This window comes from Bemisia tabaci, chromosome 4 (assembly GCF_918797505.1).
Source record: "Bemisia tabaci chromosome 4, PGI_BMITA_v3".
Taxonomy (NCBI): domain Eukaryota; kingdom Metazoa; phylum Arthropoda; class Insecta; order Hemiptera; family Aleyrodidae; genus Bemisia; species Bemisia tabaci.
Genome location: NC_092796.1, coordinates 48617567 through 48645374, shown reverse-complemented (window position 1 = coordinate 48645374; position 27808 = coordinate 48617567). Strand labels below are relative to the sequence as shown.

Sequence of the window (27808 nt, the reverse complement as noted above, 5' to 3'; positions counted from 1 at the left end):
CATAGAGTTAAACGGGGAACATGGCTCAAATGGAAATTGAGGTACCCCCTTACGTCAGTGGAGTGACGAAATAATTGGATGTTACCGAATTCACGCTGATGAAATACGGATTTTGAAAAACTTCTGAATATTTTTTCCACATTATTTTAAAGACTGTTGTTAGTATTAGTACTGGGGTATCTAAGAAATGTAAAGAGAAAATATTCATAAATTCCCTCATAAGTAAATATTTTATCAAGAGAAACTTGACAACCTTCAAGTGCACACTTCGCGTTTTCCCTTATTAAAGCAGCTCCAAACGGCACAAATCAGAATCAACTGAGCCACATTACGCTGAAAGGCTCAACTCAACGCTGAGAAATTAGGAATCGAATAACTTCGTTTGCGACGTTATGCAGACCTCACACTTGATTTTTCAAAAGGAAAAATACTTAATGTCATTTCTCGAAAAAATCCTTGATTTTTCTTCTCGGCTCAAGGAATATTCTGTGGAAACTTCAAGCAATCAGCGTTGTTTCGTTCTCTTAGTTGAACAAATAAAATGGAGACGGACATTTCGCAACGTTGCAAACGAGATAAGCGGTTCAGCAATTTCAAGTGAAATTGCTCTTCTGTAGTGCTCTACGGTTTTAAGAAGAAAATTGTATAAGAAACCGTATGTAAATGTAACCTAAATAACGTCTCTGAGTTCTAAATTTAAGGCATTGTACGTCGACGTTAAAACTACAAACATGCTCATCTGGGTTGCGGAGTTCTGAAATCTCTGCTCCTATGATACTTTTTAAAAGAAGACTGAACCAACATTATAACGTGAAGTTTACACAAAATATTCTTCTTATAGAGAAGAAAAATCACTGAAATTTTTAAAAAAATACGTTCCGTAGTTTCCATGTAGAAAATAAAGTATGGAAGGAAGTCTGCGACGCGACGCCGCACTCCGAGATACGCCTTTCCGCAATTTCACCATCGATATGTTAATTTAACTTAACATTTTTTTCTAAATCCTTCTTAAGTATAGGTTATAGGATGATTATTGGATGAATCACAATATAAACGGACCAGGCTTACGCCGTGCTGGTCTAAACTCAGATTATATGAGGAATAATTGGGCCGTGCAGATCATCTTATTTTGTCAATTTTGACCAATATTTTTCTATAAGCGCTGCAGAAATCAGTGGGCAATGATCTTTAGCTGAACCTGATGTCATCGCATTTGCGAGTCATGACCCAAGTTTTGTTGGTGTGGAACCATGTGTGGAAGAACCACTTGAGGCTGTCAGGAGTTGAGCCTTGATACAGTGAAAAACGAAGTTCCTCTGATTTACTGCCGTGGTAAGGAAGAACGCCGTATGATCATTTTGCCAAATTCCCTTCGATAAAATGTTTATTTTTGAGAAAAGTTATGAACATTTTTCCTTGAAATTTTCAAGAATTTTAGGTGAAATTGCGAACGAAATTATCTGAAAAATTGGAGGGAAAGTATTCATAAGTTTACCAGAAAATTCGTGTCTTATCAAAAATAATTTGGCATTATCTGAAGGCTCATACGGCGTTTTTCCTTAGCACGGCAGTCTAGTGCTCAACTACTTTGCCTCAAAACTTGACAACTGAACAGTCTTGCACTTTGATTTGCAACTGTGATTTTCGATACGTGCTCGAATTTCTAATTCATCCAATCTACATCATAATAGGGCGGACAAGTCAGGCGTCGAGCAACTCCTCCAAGTGCGAGTATTACATTCAAAGTCTTATTGAAAATTTATGCAATTCAGCGACTATTCGAAACTTGCAACGAGAAAGGCTCCGCCCATCATCACCCACGGGAGTGGATGATGAAGCCTATGGGAGTAATCTTATGAATTTTTCGTGATTTTTTTGAACCCTAAATGCCAGAGAAATACCGTTTTGAATGTCATAAAATGAGAGCCGTTTGAACTGATATTTTCGGCGGGCTCCGATGAACGGCGTTTGTTGATTGGCTAAACTCAGCTTGCCCACGTCAACTCGACTGTAGGCTTTTCATTGGCCATATTTTCTTACCTTATCCTCCCTTCAGAATGCATTTTTAAAACTTATCGATTATTTGTTTGGTTTTAAGTCAATAGGGTCCCGGGTGCAAATCCGGAAGTGGCAACTTTTTGCGGAACTAACGAGTAGATCCGCAGTAACAGATTCTTCTCGTCCTTAATCCCTAACATTTTGAGAGCCTAAAGCATGGATGTACCATTGTACCATTGTACCATTCCCGCGACGGACAGTAAATAGAATCTCTATATCAATAAAATCAGCCCCTCCCCCATCCTTAAAGATGTTTTTTCACGAAATTCGTTCCCTTAGTTACGTGTATCTTTTGTATCGTCTCTCCTTATCACCTACGGTTTCTTCAGTCAAGTCTATCCATTTTATTGTATCTCCTTGCCACCCACGGTCGTTCCTACATATATTTGTCATTGATCCCTTATTTTCCCTGTTTCCCTTTACCTATTTTCCTATGTCACTGCGTTCACCCACCACAGCAGAAATACCATGCCATTGAGTCATTAAGAAAGGGGGGGGGGGGGTAGGAAAACGAGCGAGCATCGGACTTGAAAGTTGAACTGTGCTTGGAGGCAGGAAGTTGGAACTTTTGGAGTGTCGTTGTTTTTTTATTGGGACTGTTATTCCAGGCCGAGTGCGTCGGGAGGTAGTCAAATCAACTGGACCGGCTCCAGGAATCCGCCGGAAAACTCGGGATTTCCCGCGGGATCCGACAAACCCGGCGGCGGCGCGCGGCGGGGGATCTGACGTTTGGCCCCTTCTCCCCCCCTTCCCTCGTTTTGAGGGGATCGCAGGGCGGGCGGGGGCGGGTGATTCCGCTCGAAAACGACAGTTTTACCGCGCGGAGGGGACAGCGACGCGGCCCAGCTTATCAAATGCAGATTTCGTCGTTCCGCCCGACAAAAAGGCCCAACTGTGCGTCGAGAGTAGCCCTGTCGTTTGAATGTCCCCCCATTTTCCAGGGCTTACGTCGAAATGGAGTTGGGACCTTTTGCTGGGGAGCGGCGATTTGCCCGGTGAGAGCCCGTCTTTACGTTGTCAAATCGCGGACCGCGGCCACACGCTGCTCTGTTATCGGATGGGTAGGATGTGAATTTCGAGGAGAATCATGGTGACTATGACCTTAAAAAATCGGGAATTACCGGAATTTATCAGGACGCTAAAAGTGTCAGGGAATTGGCGATAAAAACTAGGGATTTCACACAATATCAGACATACGATAATCTCTAAATGAGCCCGTGTTTTCAGAAATTTGGATTATGACTTCAGGTCTCCACTGATATGCATGCAGCTAACTTCATTGGATGTGAAATCTCTATCGAGGGTTAGACCGCTTATCGGCAAGCGGTCAGAGGGTGGTTTTCTCCTAGTTTGCAGTTTCCCTGCGCTCGTAATATCCCATCCCTCACGAGAAATACGAATTTTTGCTGCAGAAGTGGGATCGAACAATTTCTTAAAATCAAATGAGGCTAATTTGAAAAGAAGCCTAGTGTAGAAAAATCGGTGGTTACTACTCCTCTGTTGGATCCAATTTTTACAATCACCAATAGTGTAATGACGCAGATTGAATTCAAACAAGGATATAGTTGTGCTTTTCAAAACGGAGCTATCCGTCGTATTCGACTGCTATATGTCTAAATTGCATTACAATTTTTCCGGTAATTAAAACTTATTTCATTTTAATAAAACCTTTCCTAATTTTAGACTTATCCCAATCGATTACAGCTATGTGGCAAGGTCCCGCTCCACCCGTCCGGCAACTGCCAAAAATAACATTGCCACAACGTTGCTGCAACGTTGCCGCAACATTATTTTTGGCAGTTACATTGTGACAACATTTCCGCATCTACTTCAGGCAACCACTTGCCGGGCGGGCAAGATAGCTCGGCTATATTCAGCGTTGAATCCAATCACAGCGTCTCCATTTTTCGTCCCTGTACGGCGAATCCCATAATGACGTCACAATTAATTGCATCATCCGGAAGAGTCACTTTAGTGACAGTACGATTAATAGTATCCATCAGAAAGATTCGATATGGTAACGAGGTGGAATCCTCATAGTGACGTCACGATTGATTGCTTAACACTGGAAAAAAACCACATTGGATCTAGAGTCCAGACTCTTGAAAACATTGACAAGAAAAAATACTCTTGATTCAATCGAATTTTTGCTTGAAGCAAAACAAAATCCGCTTGAATTAAGAGGCTTGGTTCTTGATTTAAGCTAGATTCTGATTGAGTCAAGAGTACTTTTTCTTGTCGATGTTTTTAAGAGTCTGGACTCTAGATCCAATATGTTTTTTTTTTTCCAGTGCAGGAGGAATCCTCACAATGACGTCACGATTGATAACATGCATCTAACAGGGGGAGTTCTTATAGAGACCTCACGATTGATAGCATCTAACAGTAGGAATCCTCATAGTGACGTCATGGTTGATAGCATCTAACAGGCGGAGTCCTTATAGTGACGTCAGGATTGACCGCAACTAAAAAGAGGAACCCCTATAGTGACGTCACGATTGATAGCATCCAGGGAGAATCCCTATGGTGACGTCACGACTAATAGCGTTGGTTTTAGACGCGCGACGTGGCAACGGAACGCTAAGGCGACCCCGCGACGTGCGAGTCCACGACATTGTTTCTCAAATTAAGTCACCCCCTCCGCCGCCGGCCCTCCGTCCCCTGCACCCCCCTGCTCTGCGTGACACGGTGACAGTAACACTGGCGTGCATAGTGGCTTCTCCCCCACGGCGCGTCGACGTCGAGATGTGACGCACCCGCGCCCAAGCCCGTGCCGCGACCGCCTGCACCCAGCCACGCGTCTTCCTCACCATGAAATTAAACCAAACTCACCGTTCGAATTCTAATTGGACTACACTTTGCAATGAGGAACTGATAGTACAGGCTCATTTTAGATATGACGTATATGAGGACTTATCTGTAACAATAGCGGATGTAAGAAATTACCTTTTCGAAACACGCTTGAAAAACTGTTTTGTTCGCACAAAAATTTAATATGTTTGGCTCTGGCATAATGTACCGATCCCGAAGATCACATCAAAATTTTCTCGATACCAAAACAGTTTTTTGAATTTGTTCCGGAAAGGTAATTTTTCACATCCGCTGTTGTTACAGATAAGTCCTCATATACTGATGGTGTTACTGTGTAGACAGTTCTCTGCCTCTTCTTCTTCTTCTTAATCATTATCATCATCATCTCCATCCCTCCCCCGTTTCCCTTTTTGTTTTTCTCCCTAGTTTTTCTTTTCGTCTTCCTCTATGTCTTCCTCTCTTCAGTATTTTCTTCTTTTCCGTTTTTACTGTTTTTCTCCTTCTTTGTTTTATTTATGACTCTTCTTCCTCTCCGCATTCTCATCCTCCCCTCCCCATTCTCCTCTTCTTCTTCTGATCTTCTCTCCTTCTCTCTCCTTCTTCTCTCCTCGTTTTTTCTCTCTCTTTTTCCTCCTATAATTCCTCTTCTTCCTCTCTCTGTTCTTCTTTCGCCTACCTCTTTTTTATATTTACCGATGCAGATGGTTACTTTTGTGGATGGTTAGGGGAAAGAAGCTCTTTAATGCAAAATCTAGTCCATTATTTTATCAGCCGAAATCCGAAAGTTCGTTTTGGCTTGAATTTACGAAGAGAAGAATCTTTTACGGTCCCAAAAATGTACAAACAGCAGGAATGTATGTAAATTCAATTTTAAAGAACTGACATGAATAATACTTGAAGACAAATATCTTTTAAGCGGATAAGGCATCGCGAAGTGACAACCCCCAACAGAGATGAAAGGAAGAAAGTAAGTCTTCACTCGTTGGACAGTTATTTGATAACCATGAACGTATGCCACTCTGTGACAAGGCAACATTTTTCTTTGACCAGATTCTGCATTTTAATCGTTTCAGTCTCTGTCATCATTGTCTGTCTAATCAGACAACACTCAATGGGAAAAAACCAGACTCTTTTGGGAAAAGGTAAAAGGCACCAACTGATATAGAAGCCTCCAGTTCCACTTCTTCAAAGAGTACTCTGCAAAATGTCTCGCTGAAAAAAATGGCCAATATATAAAACGAACCCGAAATTATGGGAGTTAGAAATTTGCTGTCCAAGTAAGGCAACTGTTCTTTTAAATATATTTCTTATAAAATGTGAACTGCTCCAGTGCTCCTAGTCTCCGATGTAAATAGCCTAGTTGCTGATCGTTGTAATTAATTAACTGACTAACTACAAAATTATATACGATTTTATTAATTGCAGCATTATGTACAATTTTATTGCAAGTACGGTAGCTGTGAGAAATACTTCAATATATAGTTCGTTAGGTCCAAGGCTCAATACACTTTAGAATTCCAATAAGAATCTTCCCTCTCTGAAAGCTCAAATATGAACTAAACAGCTTGCAGTTTATTCTTTGCTGTACCAAAGAAAGTCTTTCAATCATGAAACTGATCAGCAAACATTTGCCCAAATTTGACAACGAATGTCCCTTTTGGCCTCGTTTCCGTGGACTTAGGTCCCTGATTTTTCTCTGACCGAAACATCAGTCAAGGCTGTATAAATATAATCCGTCTACGGTTTCGATTTTGTAGATTTAAACACCCATAGCATCTTTGAAAGATCATTAATGCATTTCTAAAAATAAGCAATCGATAAAAATCTTGTTACTTCCTACTGTGCGGTACCAGTGGAGTTTGAGCCGGAAAAGGCGCCAGGAATCCTGTGTGGCTCGTCCGAAAGACGTTGGCAAGTCAAATGAGACGAGTCGTGTGTTTTGTGTCAGAGCTTGTCAAGCCCGTCACGCTAAATCAGCTTCCAGTTAAAGACTACAACTTTGTTTCAACCGCATAATCGCACATCATTACAAACCGCGCGAAAGTGTGTGAAAAAAATGCCAACAATTGAATATCAAAGCCCCTCTCGGTATTTTGAAGTCATTGATAAGGTCAAAATTCATGTCATCATGCGTATGCATGTTGTACATTTTTATAGTGGTTACATAGTTAGTGAATTAAATAATTTGTTTGATGGAGAGCGATCAGCTGCCGAGGCTATTTAGGCTGGAGTACAGAAGATTAAATTTTAAGTTTTAGGAGCTTGAAAAGTTTAAAAATTTCGGTACCGACTTTAGGATTATCGGAGCTTAAAGGTTCGGTGTTTGGAGGGAGATAATTTTGAATTTCGGTGCGCGTAGGTTAGATTTTTGAGCAATACAATGAAGTAGGTATGATCGATTGTAAGTGGAGATTTTGAAATTAAACGAGAATGAGAGAAAGGAACATGGCCGATTTGTAGTCTTGCGATTTGAACCTCACAGATGCAGTGCCTGTTGAAGGAACTTAGGGAGTGTTATCACACGGCTTTGGTCTTCTTTCAAGTATATTGTTGTCACTTTCTCCTAGTAATCTTCCTAGTAATCTTCGAGGATGCATAGATGTAGGAGTGAAGGGAAGAAATGTTTGGTTTGAGAGAGACCATTAGGATTTCAACACCATTTGGCAATAGTATCCCTAACCAATAATAAATACTAAGAAATAATATTATGTATATATTTTTTTTAAAAAAAAATAGCCCGCCGCACACTGGACCGAGTCAACAGGAGGAGTTGGATAAAATCTGGCAACTTTGAAAGCTCATATTATCGAAAATATGAAGCAAGAAAGTTTGAAAGTGGCTCCATTCGTTTATTCGTTAAATTTCCTTTCAAAAGCATCCCTTGAAATTGGATTTTTAACGAGGTAAACATCAAAATTTGAAATTTCAGCCAAAAATATCAAGTTCGACCTTTTTTATTCGTTCGTTTCACTGTGCGCCGGTCCAGTGCCATATTCGCTTTTCCACGCGTTTATTTGGCAATGTCGGGCAGCGTTTTCTCCACTTGTTAGCTTTCAACGAAGCCAGCAGCGGGAGCGATTGCTCCGGCCTGACATGCAACTATCCAGCCCGCAAAAGGCTCGCCTTAAAATATCGCGCGCAGACAAAGATTCATTCTTGACAATGAATCTTAGCGCACTGCGGCGGGCTCGCGGCAGCCCGCTCCGAAAGGCGAAATTTCGGCGGTAAGCTGCTCACTGCTCTGCACAATCACAGCCGTCCAATAACTACACAAAGACCTAACTCCTCTTCAAGATGGTCCCTGCCGCCCGTACAACACCGTGGTCTCGAGGGTTCTCGTGCAAAGGGAAGTTCGCTGTCTCGTGTAAAGAGCAATCGGGGAACTCTATTCGGGGCCGATTCCCATTATAATTGCGCCCGTAATTGGGTGACGTCACCATCCGCATTCACCGATTCCGGAACATAATTCGTCACTTCCCTCAAACCCCCCCCCCCCCCCCCCCCCCCCGGGCCGCTCGGGAAATAATTAAAGCAGCCCCGGAACTTTTTGATTTATTATGAGTTTTTCGTATTCGTAAATACGAGGACGCCCGATTCGAAAGATTTATGCCTGCTCCGGAAAATGATAACCACCGGAGTTTACTTCTCCGGGTCCTTTTGAATTTTTCCTCTGATGGAGATTAACTTATTCCCGGAGAATTTTCTCTGCGATGCAATAATTGCCTGCACTGGAAAGAAAAACACATTGGATCTAAAGTCCAGACTCTTGCAAACATTGACAAGAAAAAATACTCTTGATTCAATCGGATTTTTGCTTGAATCAAAACGAAATCCGCTTAAATTAAGAGGCTTGGTTCTTCATTTAAGCTAGATTCTGATTGAATCAAGAGTACTTTTTCTTGTCGATGTTTTTAAGAGTCTGGACTCTACACCCACTGTGTTTTTTTTCCAGTGTGTGAATAAGGAATGTGTCCCACTGTCCCATGTGCAAAAATTCCTAGAAATTACGGGAACACAATAACAACACAACTGAACGCAGTAATGCTAAAGGATGTTTGTTGCACACAAACCCCACGCACATCACGGAAAAAACGTTGGGGTTGCTGGATAATCGGGCATTTCCAATTAATTGTGGTAGTACCCCAATAAACTAGATTACTATAACCCAGATGTTGTGGCACTAGCCTAACTTGGGTTGCGGTACCACCAAAATTAATCGGAAATACCTGTGTCATCCAATAAATTGGGATGGTACCACAATTCTAGGGGTAACCCCAACACTTGTATTTCCGCGACGTGTCCTTTTTAGCATTCATACGGCCAAATATATTGGTGCGCTGAAAGAGACGCCTTGTGAGCTTGCAAATGCTGCCAAACTATGATAAATTAAAATTCTCTGAAAAATGGAACGAAAATATTCACAAGTTTTCTGCAGATTTGTGTTTTATTATAGTTTGGCAGCATTAAGGATAAAATACAAAAGAGATGAAGCATAAAAAGACAGAGTCAACAGGTTTGAGCAGTTTCTCAGAAAATACGAGGAAAGTGTCTTCTAAAATCCGTTGAGCAGCTTGAATCTGCAGCAAGCTCTTTCTCTCGTCCTTCGAGGACGAGAAAAAGAATGCAATGATTATTCGCTGTGACATTTAATTAGTGACCATTGATGTTCAAAACTATTAAGTCTTCAATTCAAGATTCTCAGATCGAAAGACAAATTAAAGTGTTGATAAGTCGTTGGAACTGGTATTTCACCGTCAGGTTTCATCGCGAAGTTGTCATCACTATTCTCGGTTTACCATCCGATCTGAAACATTTGAAATGGCATTAAAGGGCATAAGGAAACTTTTCGAATGAAGTAGTCAAAATGCATTAAAAATTTGCGCAAAGCGTCACGTAGTCGATTGCATAACAGACACTTAAAATGCAATCAATTTTGACGTCACGATATAACCATTCGTGCTCTTTGGTAATCATATTGCATCAAAATAATCGAAGGCGCTTGAAATCGTCCCAACGCCCGGACGCAACTTTCATGCTCTTTGTTGATTCATGTCACGTATAGGGAAGCAAAGGCATTCCACAAGTCCGCATTTAAATATCTAACAAATACCTTAAACGCAATTTGTTCGTTATAAGCATGAGATACATTGACCTGAGTTGACCCTCGGAAGGTTAAATTGCACAAAAATCACCTAGAGTACATTGAAATCGTCTTTAAAGAACCAAAATATCTCTAATGTCATCTCTCGTATGTTTATCTCATGATACAGACGTACCTATGCCGACTAAGAAAATAAGGTACCTATGTAGGGAGATTAAGGGCATTTGAAATAAAACATGGAACTCTTAGGGTCTAAAAGAGCATCCAATCTTATAACACAAAAACGTCACTGCCAATCCTCAATTTCGAATATCAAACCATGATGGCCAAAACTGTTCATAAATTAGCGTCTCCGCAAAGATGACAAAATTTATGAAGAAACGAGGTTGAATACGTGCTTTACAAACGACGGGGCGTAACAACAGTAATAATCTATCAATATAAGTAATAAATCAATAGTATAATAAAAACGTTAATAACGTAGCTAGAGGTTGATTTCAGTGGTTTTTGTTGCGCTAATCGTGTTCTACGCAAAATTCTGGTGAGAAATCATGTATCAAAGTCCTCAAATTCGTAACTTGTTCAATAGTCCATTCAAGCGAAAAAGCGAACAAATAAATAACTTTCATTTCTCTTCCCAGAGAAACGGAGCAACATTGAATTGCTCATTTGGTGTCGAAACACAAAATGGACCTGTTAAACCCCATTATTCGATGCCGTGATTATCGTATACGCGAGTTCGAATAATCGCGCCCAACACAAAGCGGCTCGCGTCAAGCCCGTATCAGCGTCTGCAAGGCTGTAGGAATACTTCACACATTGCGCCAAACGCTGCGGTCGGCGCTCAGCCGTGATTCAATGTCTTTGCGCTCAGCCCATATTAGCACCTACAAGACTGCATGAATACCTCTCGCATTGCGCCAAACGCAATGCTAGAACTATTTGCGATAACAACTTGACTACAGGTATAGATATTTTGCCGCTAGCTGCATCACACTGTGAAGATGACTCAACACTTGACTCTTTCCGTGTGGCTTGCGCGATGCTAAAATGGTGGCAAAACCAGGATCACACGTCATTTCATTTGACGGCCTCTGCCCAGTTTATACCACAATTAAATGGTTAATATATGTAAATATGTATCTTAACCGCAAAAATTCAGAAACGCGGACGATGTTTAAACGATGCAGCGATTCCGGAACTTGATTCGTCTAACATTAATTTTGGTTCAATAAAAAGAAATCAGAACGTATGAAAAATCGCGTCGAGTTTTTTTGCGATTTTATCATAAATTAATTCAGAAATTTCTTGGAAACTAAAAAAAACTGTGTGGAACTTTTTTTTAAAAAAATGATCAAAAGTATAACATAAGTAGAGATGTGCAACGTTGCAATCGGAGATACACGTAAGCACACTTCTTTCCGCGTGCAGGCGTCGATATTTGATTTCATTCGCGGCAAGCGTAACAAAATAACTATTCGACAACGGGTAAAGGCATATTGCCACTAGCTGGATGTTCACATTGCGAGGATGACTCCACCGCGTTCTCTTCCCTGGCTCGCGCGACGCTGAAGCCACCGTTAAACTAGGATTACGTGTCATCATTCATGACTCTCTGCTCCGGTCTTCACAGTAATCAAAGTGGAAATGTATATCCTCATTGAAACTATTTAGAAACTCTAATGCTTTTTAATTTTTTTGGTCACTTAAAAAGAAAATAGAACGAACGAAAAATCGCGTCCAATTTTTCGATGTTTTTTGGCGCGTATACGTAGTATACCGCCTTTGCGATCGTTTCGAACCCTACTCGATACAATAACCGAGTCCCTTAGTTCCTTACCGAAAAGTGACTACCGCGAACTTCTGAGATTTTCCAAAGCGTGTAAAAAGTTTATTTATCCATCAATAATTATGATTTAAAGTTGTTTCTCATTCTGGGGCTCATTAGTTTATGTGCAGTGAATACCAAGAGTCTACGTTACTTGGTTTTTTCAAAAAAAGCCTAAGAATGCGACGCGCTGATTTAAATTATGCATATATAAGCAGAATCAAGCGAATTGATTCGAGGATGGCTGAGCAGGTCGGCACTCTCGAAATGAGAATTTAACTCCTCCGTTTTGTTCAAAACGTTGCTTTGACAGATCTGTAACCTCGGTTATAATTTCCAAAAGTTGGTACCCGTGCTCTGATAGTGCAATCTGTGTAAGTGCAATCTGTGATGAGCCTCGAGACTCAATAGACCATTAGCTAAACGTGGCTCATACAGGAATCCACTTACCCCTCTCTTTCCCACGCTCCTGCTCACTGCGTCGGCGTCTCGACGAACAATAGCTAATGACGGTTGCCAAGCGATGCCGGGATCCTCAGCCCGGATCCAAGTATAAAATTGGTGATGTATTACTTCGCCACTTCGTCGCATTCCTTTCCGATTTCCAACCGTATAGAGTCAATCCACCGTTGAAACAGCAAATGATGAATAGGAGTCACGAGAAACCATGAGTGTCATATGAAAGCGTGCTATAATCGGGTCATGTACTGCGTAAAGCAAGAATTGCACCGTCTGATTACTTTGCTCTCATTGGTTATCCCTTATGTACGTCATGATTGATTGCCTCCGCATTTACCCCATTTTATCGGTTGGTGTGCTCATCTTCTTAGAGTTTGTCTATACTTCTTCGCCGTTGCCTAGTTCCCGATTTCACTGCTATGTCTGTCCGCCATTTTTGCGAGTAGATTCCGAGCTTCGTTTTTCGAGTCCTGTTCTTTTCTTTTGCGTGATTTTCATCGTTTTATTGAAAGTTTCAAGTGTGCATCTGTCTTCCTGCACATCCAGCAACATCCACGGTAAGATTATTTTATATTTACTGCTGTATTTATCATCCACAGTTCGTCTTATACATGGCTCTTTGTCTACAAGGGAATTCAGCCCACTATGGCATCAGAGTAGTGCTATTGCATCAATAAGTGAACATGTGATTCTCATTACCTTCAATCCACCGGGCAATATCACCTTGAATGAAGAATCAAAATTTTTCATCATCTTATTTATTTAATGTGACAATTAGACCAAAGTCCCGTAACCCCTTCTTGGAAGGAAGCCCATTTGGTTCACGTCACTAATTACTGAACATATCAATATTGGGGCTATTTTCAATCTAAGTGATGGATCATGCTGTATACTTTGGAAATTTTGATACAAGTTTCTATCATGGGGTTAAGTGAAACTTATTCGAAACATACATGTCAGTACTAGGTTTGTATATCAATTATACCACAGTAAACAACCAGACTTGATCAATACCATTGTTGAGGTATCGTTTTAGATGCATTGTTAATCTCAGCCGACTTAAAAGTACGAAATTGCATGATGCCATCATGAGTATGACAAAAAAGTAGACATCCAGCCGCTATTCCAGCAATTGCGTTGTTGCGGTTAAGCCAGTTGTGTAGCGATGCCCAGAGCTCACTGGTTCACTGGCCAACTCGTCAGTCTCACAGTTGCTCAGCGCACCATCACATAGTATTGAATCATTGTGACCGTTTAATTTTAATTTCATCTATTCAATAATTTTCTTAAGTAAGACATATGAATTGATTCTTCCAAAACCTTTGATGATTTTCCAAATAAAACTCCTCCTGCATTATTTGTTATCGGCAGCATGTAGGTAATATAATGGATGGCATTTAACATTGTATTTTTCAATCCTCTATCAACAAGCCATAAGTTTTTCTTCATATCTATTTTTTCCCCAATGCTTTGAAGATGAGAATTAAATTTTTTTTTGTGAAATGCTTATCTTAGCTAAATAATTTTTTTGCAGATGGTTCGTAAAGTAGCGCCAAGAAAAAGAAAAAACTTCCAAAGCGAGAAAAATACTCCGCAGCGCAAGGTGCTTAAACTTCAACATGACGAAGCAGAAAACCCTTTAAACGTGAGTACTATGATTTTGTCATGGGAACGGAGTTCCCCATGATATTACAATCGTTCCGTTGCTTTCGCTATGGGATTCCCTATACCTCTGCGACCTTGAGCGTTTCGCCCAGTCTCCGATTTTTGGTTGATTTTCCGATGTATCAAAAACCGTTGTATTTTTTAGCCAATCATGTCTCTACGTCAAGTTGTGTTGATTCCTAAAATTCGCTTTCAGCGAGTTTTTTTCCACCTCGAGATGTCGTGTCTGACTGGTAAATCTGCGCAGAACCACGAAGTTCCGTTTTTAGGCAAATTCTTTTTTTTGGGAGGTTCTGATTGGTTATTTTTCGCCATCAGTCTTCTGTTCGTTGGTGCAAAAGATCGCCTACCTCGTTGCTCTTGAGAAGCCGCCATTATCCCACCTCAAATTTTAAACATAGATATGTCACTTTTGCAACTCTGCTGCATTCAATCCTTTCAAAATTAATTCTGCATTCAATAATTCATGAAAATTTAGTCAAGATACTTTCTAAATTGCATCTGAGCAATATTGAGAGTGTAAAATCACATCTCACCTATCTGCCTACTATGTTATCATTTACATTATAATAATCATTATTTGCCGTCGTAATCTGTATTTTTCTTTTATAATCATATTTCCAGAAGATACTGATATTGACGATGTCATCTCCGAAGTTGATGAACAAGATAACAATAAGAAGAGTACCTGGCATTTTAACGGTAAGAAAAAATTTAAATGCGAATACAATATACACTTGTAAGTTGATGGTGTAACTGCAGCAATACATATCTCCATTTGCAGCGTTGCAGAATTCCTGGCACATTTTATTTTCTACTTGGAAAACTACTGAACATCATGGTTTCAAAATTTCAATGATTTTCCTTTTTTCTATGAAGAATATTCTATGAAATCTTCAAGCCATGATGTTGGTTTTGTCTCCTTTTAAAATATGAAATTTTTGCAGAAATTTTGAAACACTGAAACCAAAATACGCATATTTACAGTTTCACAGTCAAAATATTACTTTTTTAAAATATAACATACAATATTCTTTTTGCTTCAAGAGAAATAGATTAATGTAAAATATGAATCAACTGTGGTTATGCATAACTGTGCATCGCTGATGTGCTTGTCTAGATCATTTAATTATTTGTACCTTAACACAAATTAAGAGGATGTGTTCAATGATTAAGCCTCCTTTTCCAAACCAATGAAAATATGCCTGACCAAAAATAATCCACCCTCAAAATATTTTCTCCACTATTCTGCCGTGCTAAGGAAAAACGCCATATGAACCTCCAGACATTGCCAAATCTCCTTCGACAAATCACTAAATTTCAAGGCAGTTTGTAAATATTTTTCTTTCAATTTCTCAAGTATTTTTGCTTGCAATATCATCATAAAAGTCTGCAAATTTCTAGAAAAAATATTGATAATTATCGTCAAAAATAAACATTTTATTGGAGGAAATTAGGCAACTCCCTAATGTTCATACAACATTCTTCCTTGGCATGGCAGTATCGTCTATCCTGGTTACCTCCTTTTTGGTTTCATTCATGTTCAATATCATACGAATAGTAATTACGTGTCTTATCACTGATGGACAGAAACAGGCTCAAAGAAATCATGAAATGTATGTACTATTCTTAAATAACATGCTCTCTCCTCTGTTTCTCTATAATTATTGAAGAGTTAAAATATCAGCAAGTATCATGGGTTTTTATTCCTGTAATGACATTTCTTTCCTATTGATTTCTATATCTTCATTTTTTCATGTAACTATTTTCAAAATTCATTTCTTATTTTATATTGTACATTATGTTTCATAAACATTAGATGAGTCTGCAGTAGACGTAAACATGCCGATCACACAAATTAACACAGACAAAAATCAAAAGCCTATAATTGGTAAAGTAGTCTCGCTTACCAGTCTTGCTTCCTATAAAAGCCCTCAGAAAAATGGACTAATAATTAAGTCCATCCTTCAAGATATGTCTGGCCAAATGGGCCTGTTGCAAACTTTTGCTAGAGCAAAACTAAGAGTTGTTTCTTACAGATAATGCCTCCAAAATCACGATAAGCGCATCGGTAAAGTCTGAAATGCACTCACAACTTCACAATCTGCCTAAGAAATTTGCGGTTTTTTGAGCTTCCCGCTTCGAAAACGATACTACGGTACAGGTGAACATTTTGTTAGAGGAGCCGTTCCATTGGCGGCAATACTCATCATGGCCGACGCCAGTCCGCCAAAACACGTGTGATGGGACGAGATAACATCTGAACAGGATTAAATCAGATAACAATCGGCGTGTTTACGTTTATATTTTCCTCGCCCGCCTTAATTGATCTTGAACTCTCCTCGAATTACTCGCGGAACTGCGCAAGCGTCGGCCATGATGAATATTGCCGACGATGGAGGGACTCATCTAACAAAATGTTCACCTGTGCAGTAGTATCGTTTTTGAAGCGGGAAGCTCAAAATAACGCAAATTTCTTACGCAGATTGTGAATTTATGAGTGCATTTCAGACTTTGCCGATGCGCTCATCGTGATTTTTGAGGCATTATCTATAGGAAACAACTCTTCATTCTGCTCTAGCAAAAGTTTGCAACAGGCCCATTCTGTTAACAGGATTCAATGAACAAGCTGAAAAATTAGCCTCAATTTTAGAATTGAATGAAAGTTATCAAATATCGAAGGCAATAGTAAAGCCTGCTGCACCACTCTTTAATAAAACAAGTCATCCCTATGAATTAATTGCGTCCCAGAAAACACAAATCGAACGAGTCAGCAAAAACAAGGTCAATTTGCCTGATGTCACTCACAATTTTGCTGCATTTGAAGACATTAATAATAACTTGATTCCCCAAAATACTATTGTTCATGTCGAAGGCACTGTTACTGAAGTATTTTCTGCTTCCTCCGGCATAAATACATATCAGAAACCATATGAACGCAGAGCAGTAACACTTACAGATTATGCTGATAATAAACTTAATCTTATTTTATGGAACGCCAATGTTAATATAATTCAGAAAGAGCATATTGGCCGCAGAGTCAAAATATTTGACACGAAAATTTCCTTATTTCAAGAAGCTGTCTATGTAAATGCATCCAACTCTAGAATGGAAATAGATTATTAATGACACACTTCTCCAATTTTTATCAGTACAAATTCTTAACTTCATAACAAATTGATAACTTGTAAATTTTACAAATATTTATTAAAATTTATATCTTTTAAATTTTTCATTCAGTATTCTTTTATAAATAAACTAGTCGTGATTAGCTCGCTTTGCGAGCTGACACGTCTAGCCGGGGAGTGCCCCTGGACCCCAGTTCTCCGCTTCGCGACGAACTTGCGACTCGCTCCGCGAGCCGCCACCGCCCCGCGCAGTTTTTAACATTGATGAGGAGACAACATCTATGTCTTAATCTTCTTTTTCACCAAGTTTTACAGAAATTGATGTTCTAGGAGTCCGGACCGCGTTTTCGTGCGGGGCCGCCATCTTGGATTTGGAAATGTTGAAAATCTTACCAAAAATGCGAGTTTTCCGTCGAAATACACCTCCTAATACCGAATTTCACAGAAATCGATAGATCGGAAGCCGAGATAACAACTTAGACCACGATCGCCATTTTTGATTTTTGAATTTTGAAAATCGGACCTAAAATTCTAATTTCCCGTCGAAATACACCTTTTGATACCGAGTTTCACAAAAATCGATCGATATCAGGAAGCGATGTAGCATTTTAGACCACAGCCGCCATCTTGAATTTTTTAATTTTGAAAATCTGACCAAACATTCTAGTTTCCCGTCGAAAAGTACCCTAGATCTCCGAGTTTCACAAAAATCGATCAAACAGGAGCCGACTTAGCATTTTAGGCCACGGCCGCCATCTTGGATTTTGAGATTTTGAAAATCCGACCGAAAATTCGAGATCCCCGTCGAAAAGTACCTCCTAATACCGAATTTCACAAAAATCGATCGATATCAGGAAGCGATATAGCATTTTAGGCCACGGCCGCCATCTTGGATTTTGAAATTTTGAAAATCTAACCAAAAATTCGAGTTCCCCGTCGAAAAGTACCCTAGATCTCCGAGTTCTACAAAAATCGATCAAACAGGAGCCGACTTAGCATTTTAGGCCACGGCCGCCATCTTGGATTTTGAGATGTTGAAAATCCGACTAAAAATTCGAGATCCCCGTCGAAAAGTACCCCCGGATACCGAGTTTCACGAAAATCGATCGAACAGGAGCAACTTAGCATTTTAGGCCACCGCCGCCATCTTGGATTTTGAAATTTTGAAAATCTGACCAAAAATTCGAGTTCCCCGTCGAAAAGTACCCCCGGATACCGAGTTTCACGAAAATCGATCGAACAGGAGCCAACTTAGCATTTTAGGCCACCGCCGCCATCTTGGATTTTGAAATTTTGAAAATCTGACCAAAAATTCGAGTTTCCCGTCGAAAAGTACCCCCGGATGCCGAGTTTCACGAAAATCGATCGAACAGGAGCCGACTTAGCATTTTAGGATACGGCCGCCATCTTGGATTTTGAGATTTTGAAAATCCGACCAAAAATTCGAGATCCCCGTTGAAAAATACCCCCCGCTTTCCAATTTCCACAAAAATCCGTAGAAAAATACCGCCTAAAACCTTATATTTCGTCTATACGGCAGTGACGTCACGCAACAGGATTGAACCTGTTCGGCACGATGCGCGTAAACAACCGCGTATCTCCAATGTAATACTATATGGAGAAACAACTTTTCGCTCTTGCGGGTGTCCTAAGCAGCGGATTTGAATGGGAATAATTTTAATCAACTCCTCATTACAATAGCTAAGCGTGTACCAATTTTAAAGGAAATCGCTTCGGCCAATTTTTATCTAGGGGGGGCAGAGTGAGTGGGAACAGCAGCTTTATATAGAGTAACAATGTATCATTTTCTCATATATGTCCAGTTTTTATGTAGTCTATAAATATAATGTTAATAAAATCGTCTCATTTTTACAATAACTGTGTACACATTTGTTTTAGATCACAAACCTGAGTGCCTTAGAGATATGACAGGATTTTTTGGCTCCTTTATTGTGACAAGTGTGCAACATCCAAGGTACGAATTATTGACGCGCCATATCAACACTTTGTGTTGGATATCTCTGCTTGTATTTGAGATCATTTAGTTAACTGTAAGAAAACTCTTTAAATAAAAGTGTGTGTAGCTTCTTAAAAGGGTGAGGCTCAAAAATAAAACATCAAAAAACGGTGCATAATGTTGCAATCAGAGATAAATACGCTTTTCTTGCGTGTGCACCGGCTTCTGAATCCATTCATCTCATACATAACTTGAACATGGTTGTTCTACGATTTTCTACGTGTAGCTCAGCCGTGATAGAGAATACACGTAGAGCAGTAAGTGCATTTCAGTGGTGTGGCGTGAATTGCGATATATCAATTGATCTGTCATTCAAACCTATGGAAAAGGATCGATAAACAGGGTGTTCGCAGCGAACACCTTGATAATCGATTCTTTACCATAGCTTCAAATGGAAAAATATCGATAATCGATCATTCACGCCGCACCACTGGTGCATTTCTGTATGAGCTATGATTAAGACATGCTATTATGTGTCTTGAGGTTCATCCCAGCATGCCTTTACTGCTCTCTTCGCTATCATACGGCAGACTTTTTTATCAGTGGTTTGAGGCCACGTATAGGGTGGCATGAAACGTAAGAAAGAAATGAAAGATTGGAAATTTCAGCGAAATATTTCATGAAATTTCACGAGGCTGTGAAATATTTCATATTTTCCAGGTGCTAGATTATGCAACCCGCACCTAAACACCCAAAAATAGAAGAAAATCACAATTTTTACATTTTGCGAAACATAAAAAGGAACTTGTATTTTTCAATATCTTTCATAAATTTCTGAAATTTCATGAAATATTTCACGTGAAATTTCAAAATTTTATTTTTCATAAAATTTCGCCACCCTGGACTAGCGGCTACAGGTATTTTGTATTAGGTACTCCAATACGAAATAGACATTCGCATGTAAGAATGGGAAATTTGGCAAGATTGAAAAGTTTCTACGGGGTTTTTCCTGAAGCCGGCAGTTTAGCGGGCGCCGGCGCCGAGGAAAGGATGGGGGGAGGGGGGCATGGGTTCCATAAATAATTTCACCTCGGGCTGGAGGGGTGAGTGGTTTCGTGGCCCCGTCCCGCGTTCCGTGTCTGGCGATGATTTTGAAAGACTGTCATCGAGTATGTGACGCTGTCATGTCGGGCGGAGCCGCTGCTCCGGGAGGGAGCAACAGGTGCCGCCGCGGCCGCGGGTTGATCGGCCACACGTCTGCTCATTAGCCGCCGCACCGCACCAGCTTCGCGTCGCGTCGGGACGCCATGCCATGCCGGCAGCAGTCGTGCGCGAACGCAATTCCTGTCGGCGACGCACATTGGTTCCAGAGCCAGATCTAGGCGGCATTAATTAGAGTATCACCTTTGTTGGCATGCAATACATGTTTTTATATGTTTTTTGGGTCGCTGATCACGAATCTGAAGTCAGTTTTACCCCATCGTTAACTAAAACATGGTAAATTTGCGAAAAATAGCAAATTCACGCTCAAATACCTTAATAATTATTTGACAATTTGGCTTAGAGCTTGAGCTATAATACATTTGACTAATTTAATGATTAATCATCCAAAACGACCAACGATTTTACTATTCTTCATTTTTGGACGATTATTTGAGAAGGGAGGGAGGGGGGGTTGCCACGTTGAGTAACTGAACGAAGTATACCTGCATGCAATTGACACGATCTGTTCTCGGAATCTACTTCCATAATTTTGAGGTATAAGAAATGGCAGGATAAAAATAAAGTAAAAAGCGTCCTAATAATACTATTGGACAGGGAGAAAAGGCATTGAACGTGTCGGACACTGGTCCGTTGTTTTTTTAAATTAAAGAGGTTGTAATGTATTTTGTATTTTTTTTTTTTTTTTTTTTGAAGTACCTACGAATAATCAAGAAGAGCAAGAGTCATTTTTCGTCCGAAATTCAAGAAGTATATTCAAATTTAAAATTCATGTATATTAAAATGTACAACAACTAAATCGCATATAAATTTGATGAATAATTAACATCATGAACACATTTAACAATCAAAATAAGTCACAAAAAATTACATTGAAAGAAAAATTTCACTGGCTACGAGAGGAGGTGAATATTCTTGCGGGTAATGATCACATTTTATAGATTCAGACAATGGTATGCCAAAAAAAGTAGGTAAAAGTCGCAGCTTTTGTGATTTTATTACTGTTTTTGTTATTTTATTGAATTAATTAGGAGTTTTGAACTTGTGATGTCTGGTTGGAGGCTCTCAAACCTGTAACAACAAGAAAGAACAAAGAAATCATGATCAGAAAAAGAAATGAAGTCGTCTTTGCTGAATAATAAAATGGAAAATCCCTTTCTTCCGGGCATATAATAATCAACGAAAAGGAAACACTACACAATAATTTACTATGAATCGATAATTTTAGCGATTTTTTTTTTTTTTTTTTTTTTTTTTTTTTTTAAATTTTATTTGCCATGGTTGTTTTGAAAAACCAAGTGAATAGACTCCTCTCTAAGTAAATATCAAAGAAAAAAATAGTTTTATATAATTGCTAGAAAGGTAGAACGGTATCACCAACCCGTAATGTGATATAGCCAGTTCTCATGAGAACCGAGCGGGCGACCTTTAAAAGACTGTATTTAAAAAACCGGCAAAAACTGGCAAAAAGATATTTGTATCTACATCATGCCTAGGATTAATAGTAACTAGAAATGGCCGTTTAAAAGGTTTCGGAGGGTGACAAAGTAGTTATTTTCAGCCACTAAGGAGTATTAGATTATTTTTATCACCAACATTATACGTCTAACCAGTGTTTTGCAGCCCCTAAAAAATTTTATTTGCCATGATTGTTATGAAAAACCAAGTGGATAGACTCCTCTCTAAGTGAATATCAAAGAAAAGAATAGTTTTATATCATTGCTAGAAAGGTAGAACGGTATCACCAACCCGTAATGTGATATAGCCAGTTCTCATGAGAACCGAGCGGGCGACCTTTAAAAGGCTGTATTTAAAAAACCGGCAAAAACTGGCAAAAGATATTTATATCTACATCATGCCTAGGATTAATAGTAACTAGAAATGGCCGTTTAAAAGGTGTCGGAGGGTGACAAAGTAGTTATTTTCAGCCACTAAGGGCGTATCAGATCATTTTTAGCACCAACATTAAACGTCTAATCAGTGTTTTGCGGCCCCTAAAAAATTGTATTTGCCATGATTGTTATGAAAAACCAAGTGAATAGACTCCTCTCTAAGTGAATATCAAAGAAAAAAATAGTTTTATATAATTGCTAGAAAGGTAGAACGGTATCACCAACCCGTAATGTGATATAGCCAGTTCTCATGAGAACCGAGCGGGCAACCTTTAAAAGGCTGTATTTAAAAAACCGGCAAAAACTGGCAAAAGATATTTATATCTACATCATGCCTAGGATTAGTAGTAACTAGAAATGGCCGTTTAAAAGGTGTCGGAGGGTGACAAAGTAGTTAAATTCAGCCATTTATGTGGAAAAATACGTGAAAATCACGTAAAATAGCGTTATGTCTAAGGGTTTATCTAAAGCTGTAGACTTAATCTAAAGATATGATTTCAACATGGTAAACCTTAAACTTACCTTCAATTTTTGGATTTTTTTTTAAAAACTGTGCTTTTGTGCCGAAAATGGCGACAAACCTCACGTATAAAAATCACTTCACTGTGATAACCGAGGAAACTGGTATGAACTGCAGAAAGACGACCTGCGCGCTTACCTTTGGAAGCTTATAATTTTCTTATCACTCATCCAATCATCATGATATTTGGCCGAGATACTCTCCAGAGTATGTAGTATCGACCAGTGGTGCCATTTTTCATTTTTATTAAAAGTCAATTTTTCGAATTAATGCCGCCTAAATCGGGCTCTGGAACCAATGTGCGACGCTCCGTTTCATGCTCGGCTGCGTCGCGGCACCGGCACCTCCCCTCGCATCTTCACCAATGAGCTACCAGACAAAGTATGATTTAAAGCACTACTTCATATGTTTTCTCTTTACGATTTGCCGTTTCCCTCACGAAAGGACGTAACTACATTTCAATGTTGCCGGATTTCTTGACGCAAATTGCATTTTGACTTGGAGAATCTCAAGAATTTCTAACTAACTGCGTCGCGTTGAGTCGCAGTGCCGGCACCTACCCTCGCATCTTCTCCAATGAGCTACCAGACAAAGTATGATTTAAAGCACCACTTCATATGTTTCCTCTTTACGATTCGCCGTTTCCCTCACGAAAGAACGTAACTTCATCTCAGTGTTGCCAGATTTCTTGACGCAAATTGCATTTTTACCTGGAGAATTTCGAGAATTTCTAGTTGAAAAATTTGCTAACTTTGCTTCTGATCCCAAGCATAAATCAGATGCATTTTCGAAGAAAATTGTGCAGGTTTACTCTCATATGAATTGTGTGGGTCAATTTTGCAACCTTGGAATGAAGTTACGTTCCATCGTGCGGGTAGCGAAAAATTGTACGGAGACAGAGAAATCTATGGACCACTAGACTGGGTATGAAGTTAAGAACCACGGCATTGCGCATGTCTCCTTATTAGCATTTCGCATCAAATACAGTGGGTACATTGAACTAGAGAACCAATACAAGGAAGAATATGGACATGTCGGTAATTTTGAGGGTAGATCTTGGAGTTTTTACGGCCCAAAAGAGCACCCAACCTATGAATTCAAAGTATCCAGAATGATTAATTATTAAAATTGTTACGATCCCACGTCTGTGAAGCACGTATTTGGCCTATAATTTTTGCGTAAATTTATTCATTTTTGCGGAAGAACCTCATGCATTTATGAACATTCTCGGTCATATTGGTTTGATATTGAAATCTGAAGATTGGCAGTGACATTTTTCTTGTAGGCATTTTTCTGGCTCTGCCCTTTTGAGCCTTAGACGTCACTCCATCAAAATTTTACTTGTAAAACGGTGGGTGCATTGAACACCCCCAAATTCCACTCAGGAAGATTCTAAAATTGTCATTTCCGCTATGGTTCCTTCCGGGTATTTATCGGTCAGGTTTCTATCATCTTTGGGCTGTTGGCATGCCGTAATAGATTAGCTCGTTTCCTTGAAAATTTCAAATTATGACTCACGTATTAATGCCACCGCGAAGCCAGCAACCCAGCAACGCCATCTGAAGGCACGCAGCGGTCATTGTGGGTTTTCCCGGGAAATCTCGGTTAAAATCTAATTTCTCGGCAAACTGCGATAGAAAAACAACAAAACACGCGCACGGATATTCTCTGCAATCACTCACACTTCCAAGAACCGCCGAGAAAGAGAATTCCTGTCGTCGTCCCTGGAACTTGACCTTCCTGGAAAACTTTGATCCCTGCTTCGACTGCTCAGAGGGAGTGGTTCTCGGAGTTGTCAATACTTGGTATCGATACTAGTTTATCGAAGTAGCTACATCGATACTTTTTCTTCGATATTTTTTAATTTTTCCGACTGAAAATGACTTAGTTTTGAGTCGAAACGTCTCGGGTTTTTAACGTTGTATTTTTAGCCTTGTTTCCAATTACCCCCTTCTTTTTTTCCTTTTTTTTTCTTTTTTTCTGGTTTTTTTTTTAATGTCACCACATTCTCGAGCTGCTTCCTGAAAATGTGTATTTACTTGTAGGAAAAAACCTGAAAGCGCTTCTACACCGAAAACGAAGTGAAGTTGATTTAACATTCTGGAGATAAAAAAAGTGTGCGAGAACTCACAAAATGCTAAATTACCCGCTACGGCAGTTAGTTTTACATCTTGACATTGTTAAAGTAACTGCTGTAGCGGTTAATCCAGCATTTTGTAAATTCTCGCACACTTTCTTTCATGCAGAATGTTAAATTAACTTCACTTTTTTTCAGTGTATAATCTTGTTACCTGAATTAGTCTACAATAGCCTACTACACTCTGTTTAAATTACTCGCCCTTCGTCATTTTTCAGGTCGTGCAGTAGCGTCAAGTATCGTCGTAAATCAATGCAAAAAACGTCTCCATCGTGTAGTACCGTCATGAGAACGATACCACACAGTATCGATACCATCAAGCATCGATGTCACGTATCTATTACTTTGTTCCGATACTATCGATACTTTCCTTATCGATTAAAATATGAAAGAGGGACGACGGAGCGCATTCCCTCCTGACTAAAATGCTAATAATTTCACGTTGATCTGACCACTTGCGAGGGCACGCAGAGAGGGAAAATTCGGCTAGTTTCGAAGTTCTCTGGTACTTAACCGCAATTTCAGCGGCTGACTGAGGGGGGGGGGGGGGGGTAGACGAAAGGTATTCAAGGAGCGCATCGGTGTCAACGCTGCTGTCGCGAAAATGGATCAATCATCGGCGTCGGCCTCTTCGGCCCACTCTCACTCTCGCACCCGCGTCACGACGCCTGGCGTCCTGGTCAGCGTTGCGACGCGTGCAAATAGACCTCCACAAATTGCAGCCGATGGATGATCCCTTCTTTAGCTACATGTGACCAAAGAAGTATTTTTCAGCAGCAAAATCGCGAAATTTTGGAATTAGGTTGGTATTTGAATTGCATTTTGCTAAAAGGAACCACTAGCATTGCAATGTTGCTAAGATTGTGCACCTTCTTTTGTCTTGGAGGAAAACCCCAATTATCCATTGATAGTTTCTATTTTACTCGCTGAAAACTGTAAATTTCAGACAAAAAGTACCATCTAAATTTCATAGTTTTTCACGATTTCCGCAATTTTATTGCAAAAGATGAAGTTGCACTATCTTAGCATCATTGCAATGCTAGTGGTTTCTTTTTGCAAAATGCAATCCATTTTTGTACGATTTTTTGGGAATAAAATCGTTAGGATCAGTAACATTGAGGCGATTATACTGAATCAAGTCGCAATTTTACAACTCTCTAAAATCAAAATTTTATCTTAATTTATCAAGATTTTTCATTCGATAGTATTGCAATCAATCGACGTCGATAAAATTGCAATTCATTCTCTAGTCAAATCGCAACTTAAAGCGATCACCGCTACTTGGGGAGCTGGGCGTTTAAATGCAAATCGATCATACTTGATTTGCCTTTCCAGCGTATATCACTAATGAAGTTAAATGGTGTGCAATAATTCCAATGTTTTCTAGTTTTCTTTATGTTTGCTCTCACGCGAGTTAAGAAAATATTTCGTTTCGGTCAGTTTCTTGCAAGAAAGGTCCGCAAGACAAAAGAACTAACGGGCATTTCAAACATATCATTTCATCGATAGTATCAAATTTCCTTAAATCGAATCATTGTCACTGTTATATCTTCTTTCAGGAAGAGAAAGTAAAAAAAAAAAAAAAAAAAAAAAAAAAAAAAAAAAAAAACTCTCTTTGGTAGATTTGATTATTTAGATCATTTAAGACATTAGCTCTTTCATGTCGACGGTGTAAGTCGGCTATCACATAACTCGTTTGCGGTGTCTGAAAATCTCCGCCTCTATGTTATTTTTTTAAAGGAGAACAAATGTCATAATTCCTTGAAGTTTTTGCAGAATTTTCTTCGCACAGAGAGGAAAAATCATGGCAGTTTTAAAGAATTGCCGTTGAGTAGTTTTCCGTTTGAAAAATAAAGTATGATAGGAAGTCTGCGACGTCGCAAACTGAGTTATGTGATTGCCGACTTACACCGTCGATGTGCCTTGAGATAAAAATAACCAACATTTCATCCGAAATTTCAAAAATAAATGTATGATTTCATTGTCAGTCTTTTAACTTCTCACAAGTAGGAATTATAGGAGAAACTCTGTATGGAAGAATTAGGCATTTTTCTCTCTAACAATCAGTTAAGGTCTTGAGCTAGTCTGTCTCCGACCGGGAGTTATAAAATAACCTGTCACAGGAAAAAAAGAATGCTGATTTAACATTCTGGATGTAAAAAAATTGTGCGACAACTCACAAAACGCTGAATTAAGTGCAACAGCAATTAGTTTTACTTATTGACATTGCTAAAGTAACTGCTGTAGCGGTTAATTCAACGTTTTGTGAGTTGCAACACACACTTTTTACATCCAGAATGTTAAATCAGCATCCCTTTTTTTCTGTGATGTGAGCTTACACAGTATACATATAATTTTATCGGAGTGTGAGAACTCCATTCAATGAGGGACCGGAAAGTGAGGAAATTTCGGTGAACTTGCAACCCCGAATGAGTGACACGCGCTGGCTATTTTCCGGGCCTCCTCCACTAATTCACGGGGGAAAGTCAAGAATTTGTTGATAGAGGAGCAGCTGAATGGGAATTGCAGTTATACTGCGCCCGGCTCCAGCAAGCTCCTTCGGAAGAAAAGTCGTCTTTTATTCCTCGCCCATTATCCGCGCCTATCCGCATTTTACGATTTCAGAAGCTTCTTCCGTTATTAATTTAGTCGGTCCTCACAGCATCGGTCTCTTAAGAATTAATTTGGCCCTTGCCAGCCAGCCTGCCTCCTATTATTATTTAGGTCGTCGTTCCGGGTTTAGGACTCCATTCAAAGATACGGAATCCTAGAACCACCAAACACCGCCCTCCTCCGGAGCGTCAATAGACGATAAAGATCCATTCTTGCCTTCAGAATCAAGAGACTTCGTTTCGCTTCGATGTCTCTCGTAAACATCACCTCTTGTTAACTTGTATAAGTTCACTCATCTATACGCATTTAAATGTGACTGCAGTGCAGCGAATCTCCCATCATGTCGCATGCCGCTCTTAATTCGGGCAGATCGCCTTTAAAAACATGAAAAGGCAAAGGGGGTGACTCAGGAGCTGAT

At 39.6% G+C, this 27808-nt stretch overlaps 1 protein-coding gene and 1 long non-coding RNA gene across 3 annotated transcripts in view; one reads left to right on the top strand and one right to left on the bottom strand.

The window, feature by feature from the left end:
- Nucleotides 1-27808, top strand: part of SPR (Sex peptide receptor) — a 313008-nt gene that overhangs the window by 39564 nt on the left and 245636 nt on the right. The window lies entirely within an intron of this gene.
- Nucleotides 20478-23113, bottom strand: LOC140224388 (uncharacterized). The gene is made up of 2 exons (XR_011899662.1): nucleotides 22643-23113; nucleotides 20478-21299 (listed from the first exon to the last, which is right to left on the bottom strand). It is a non-coding gene; the product is annotated as an uncharacterized lncRNA (long non-coding RNA).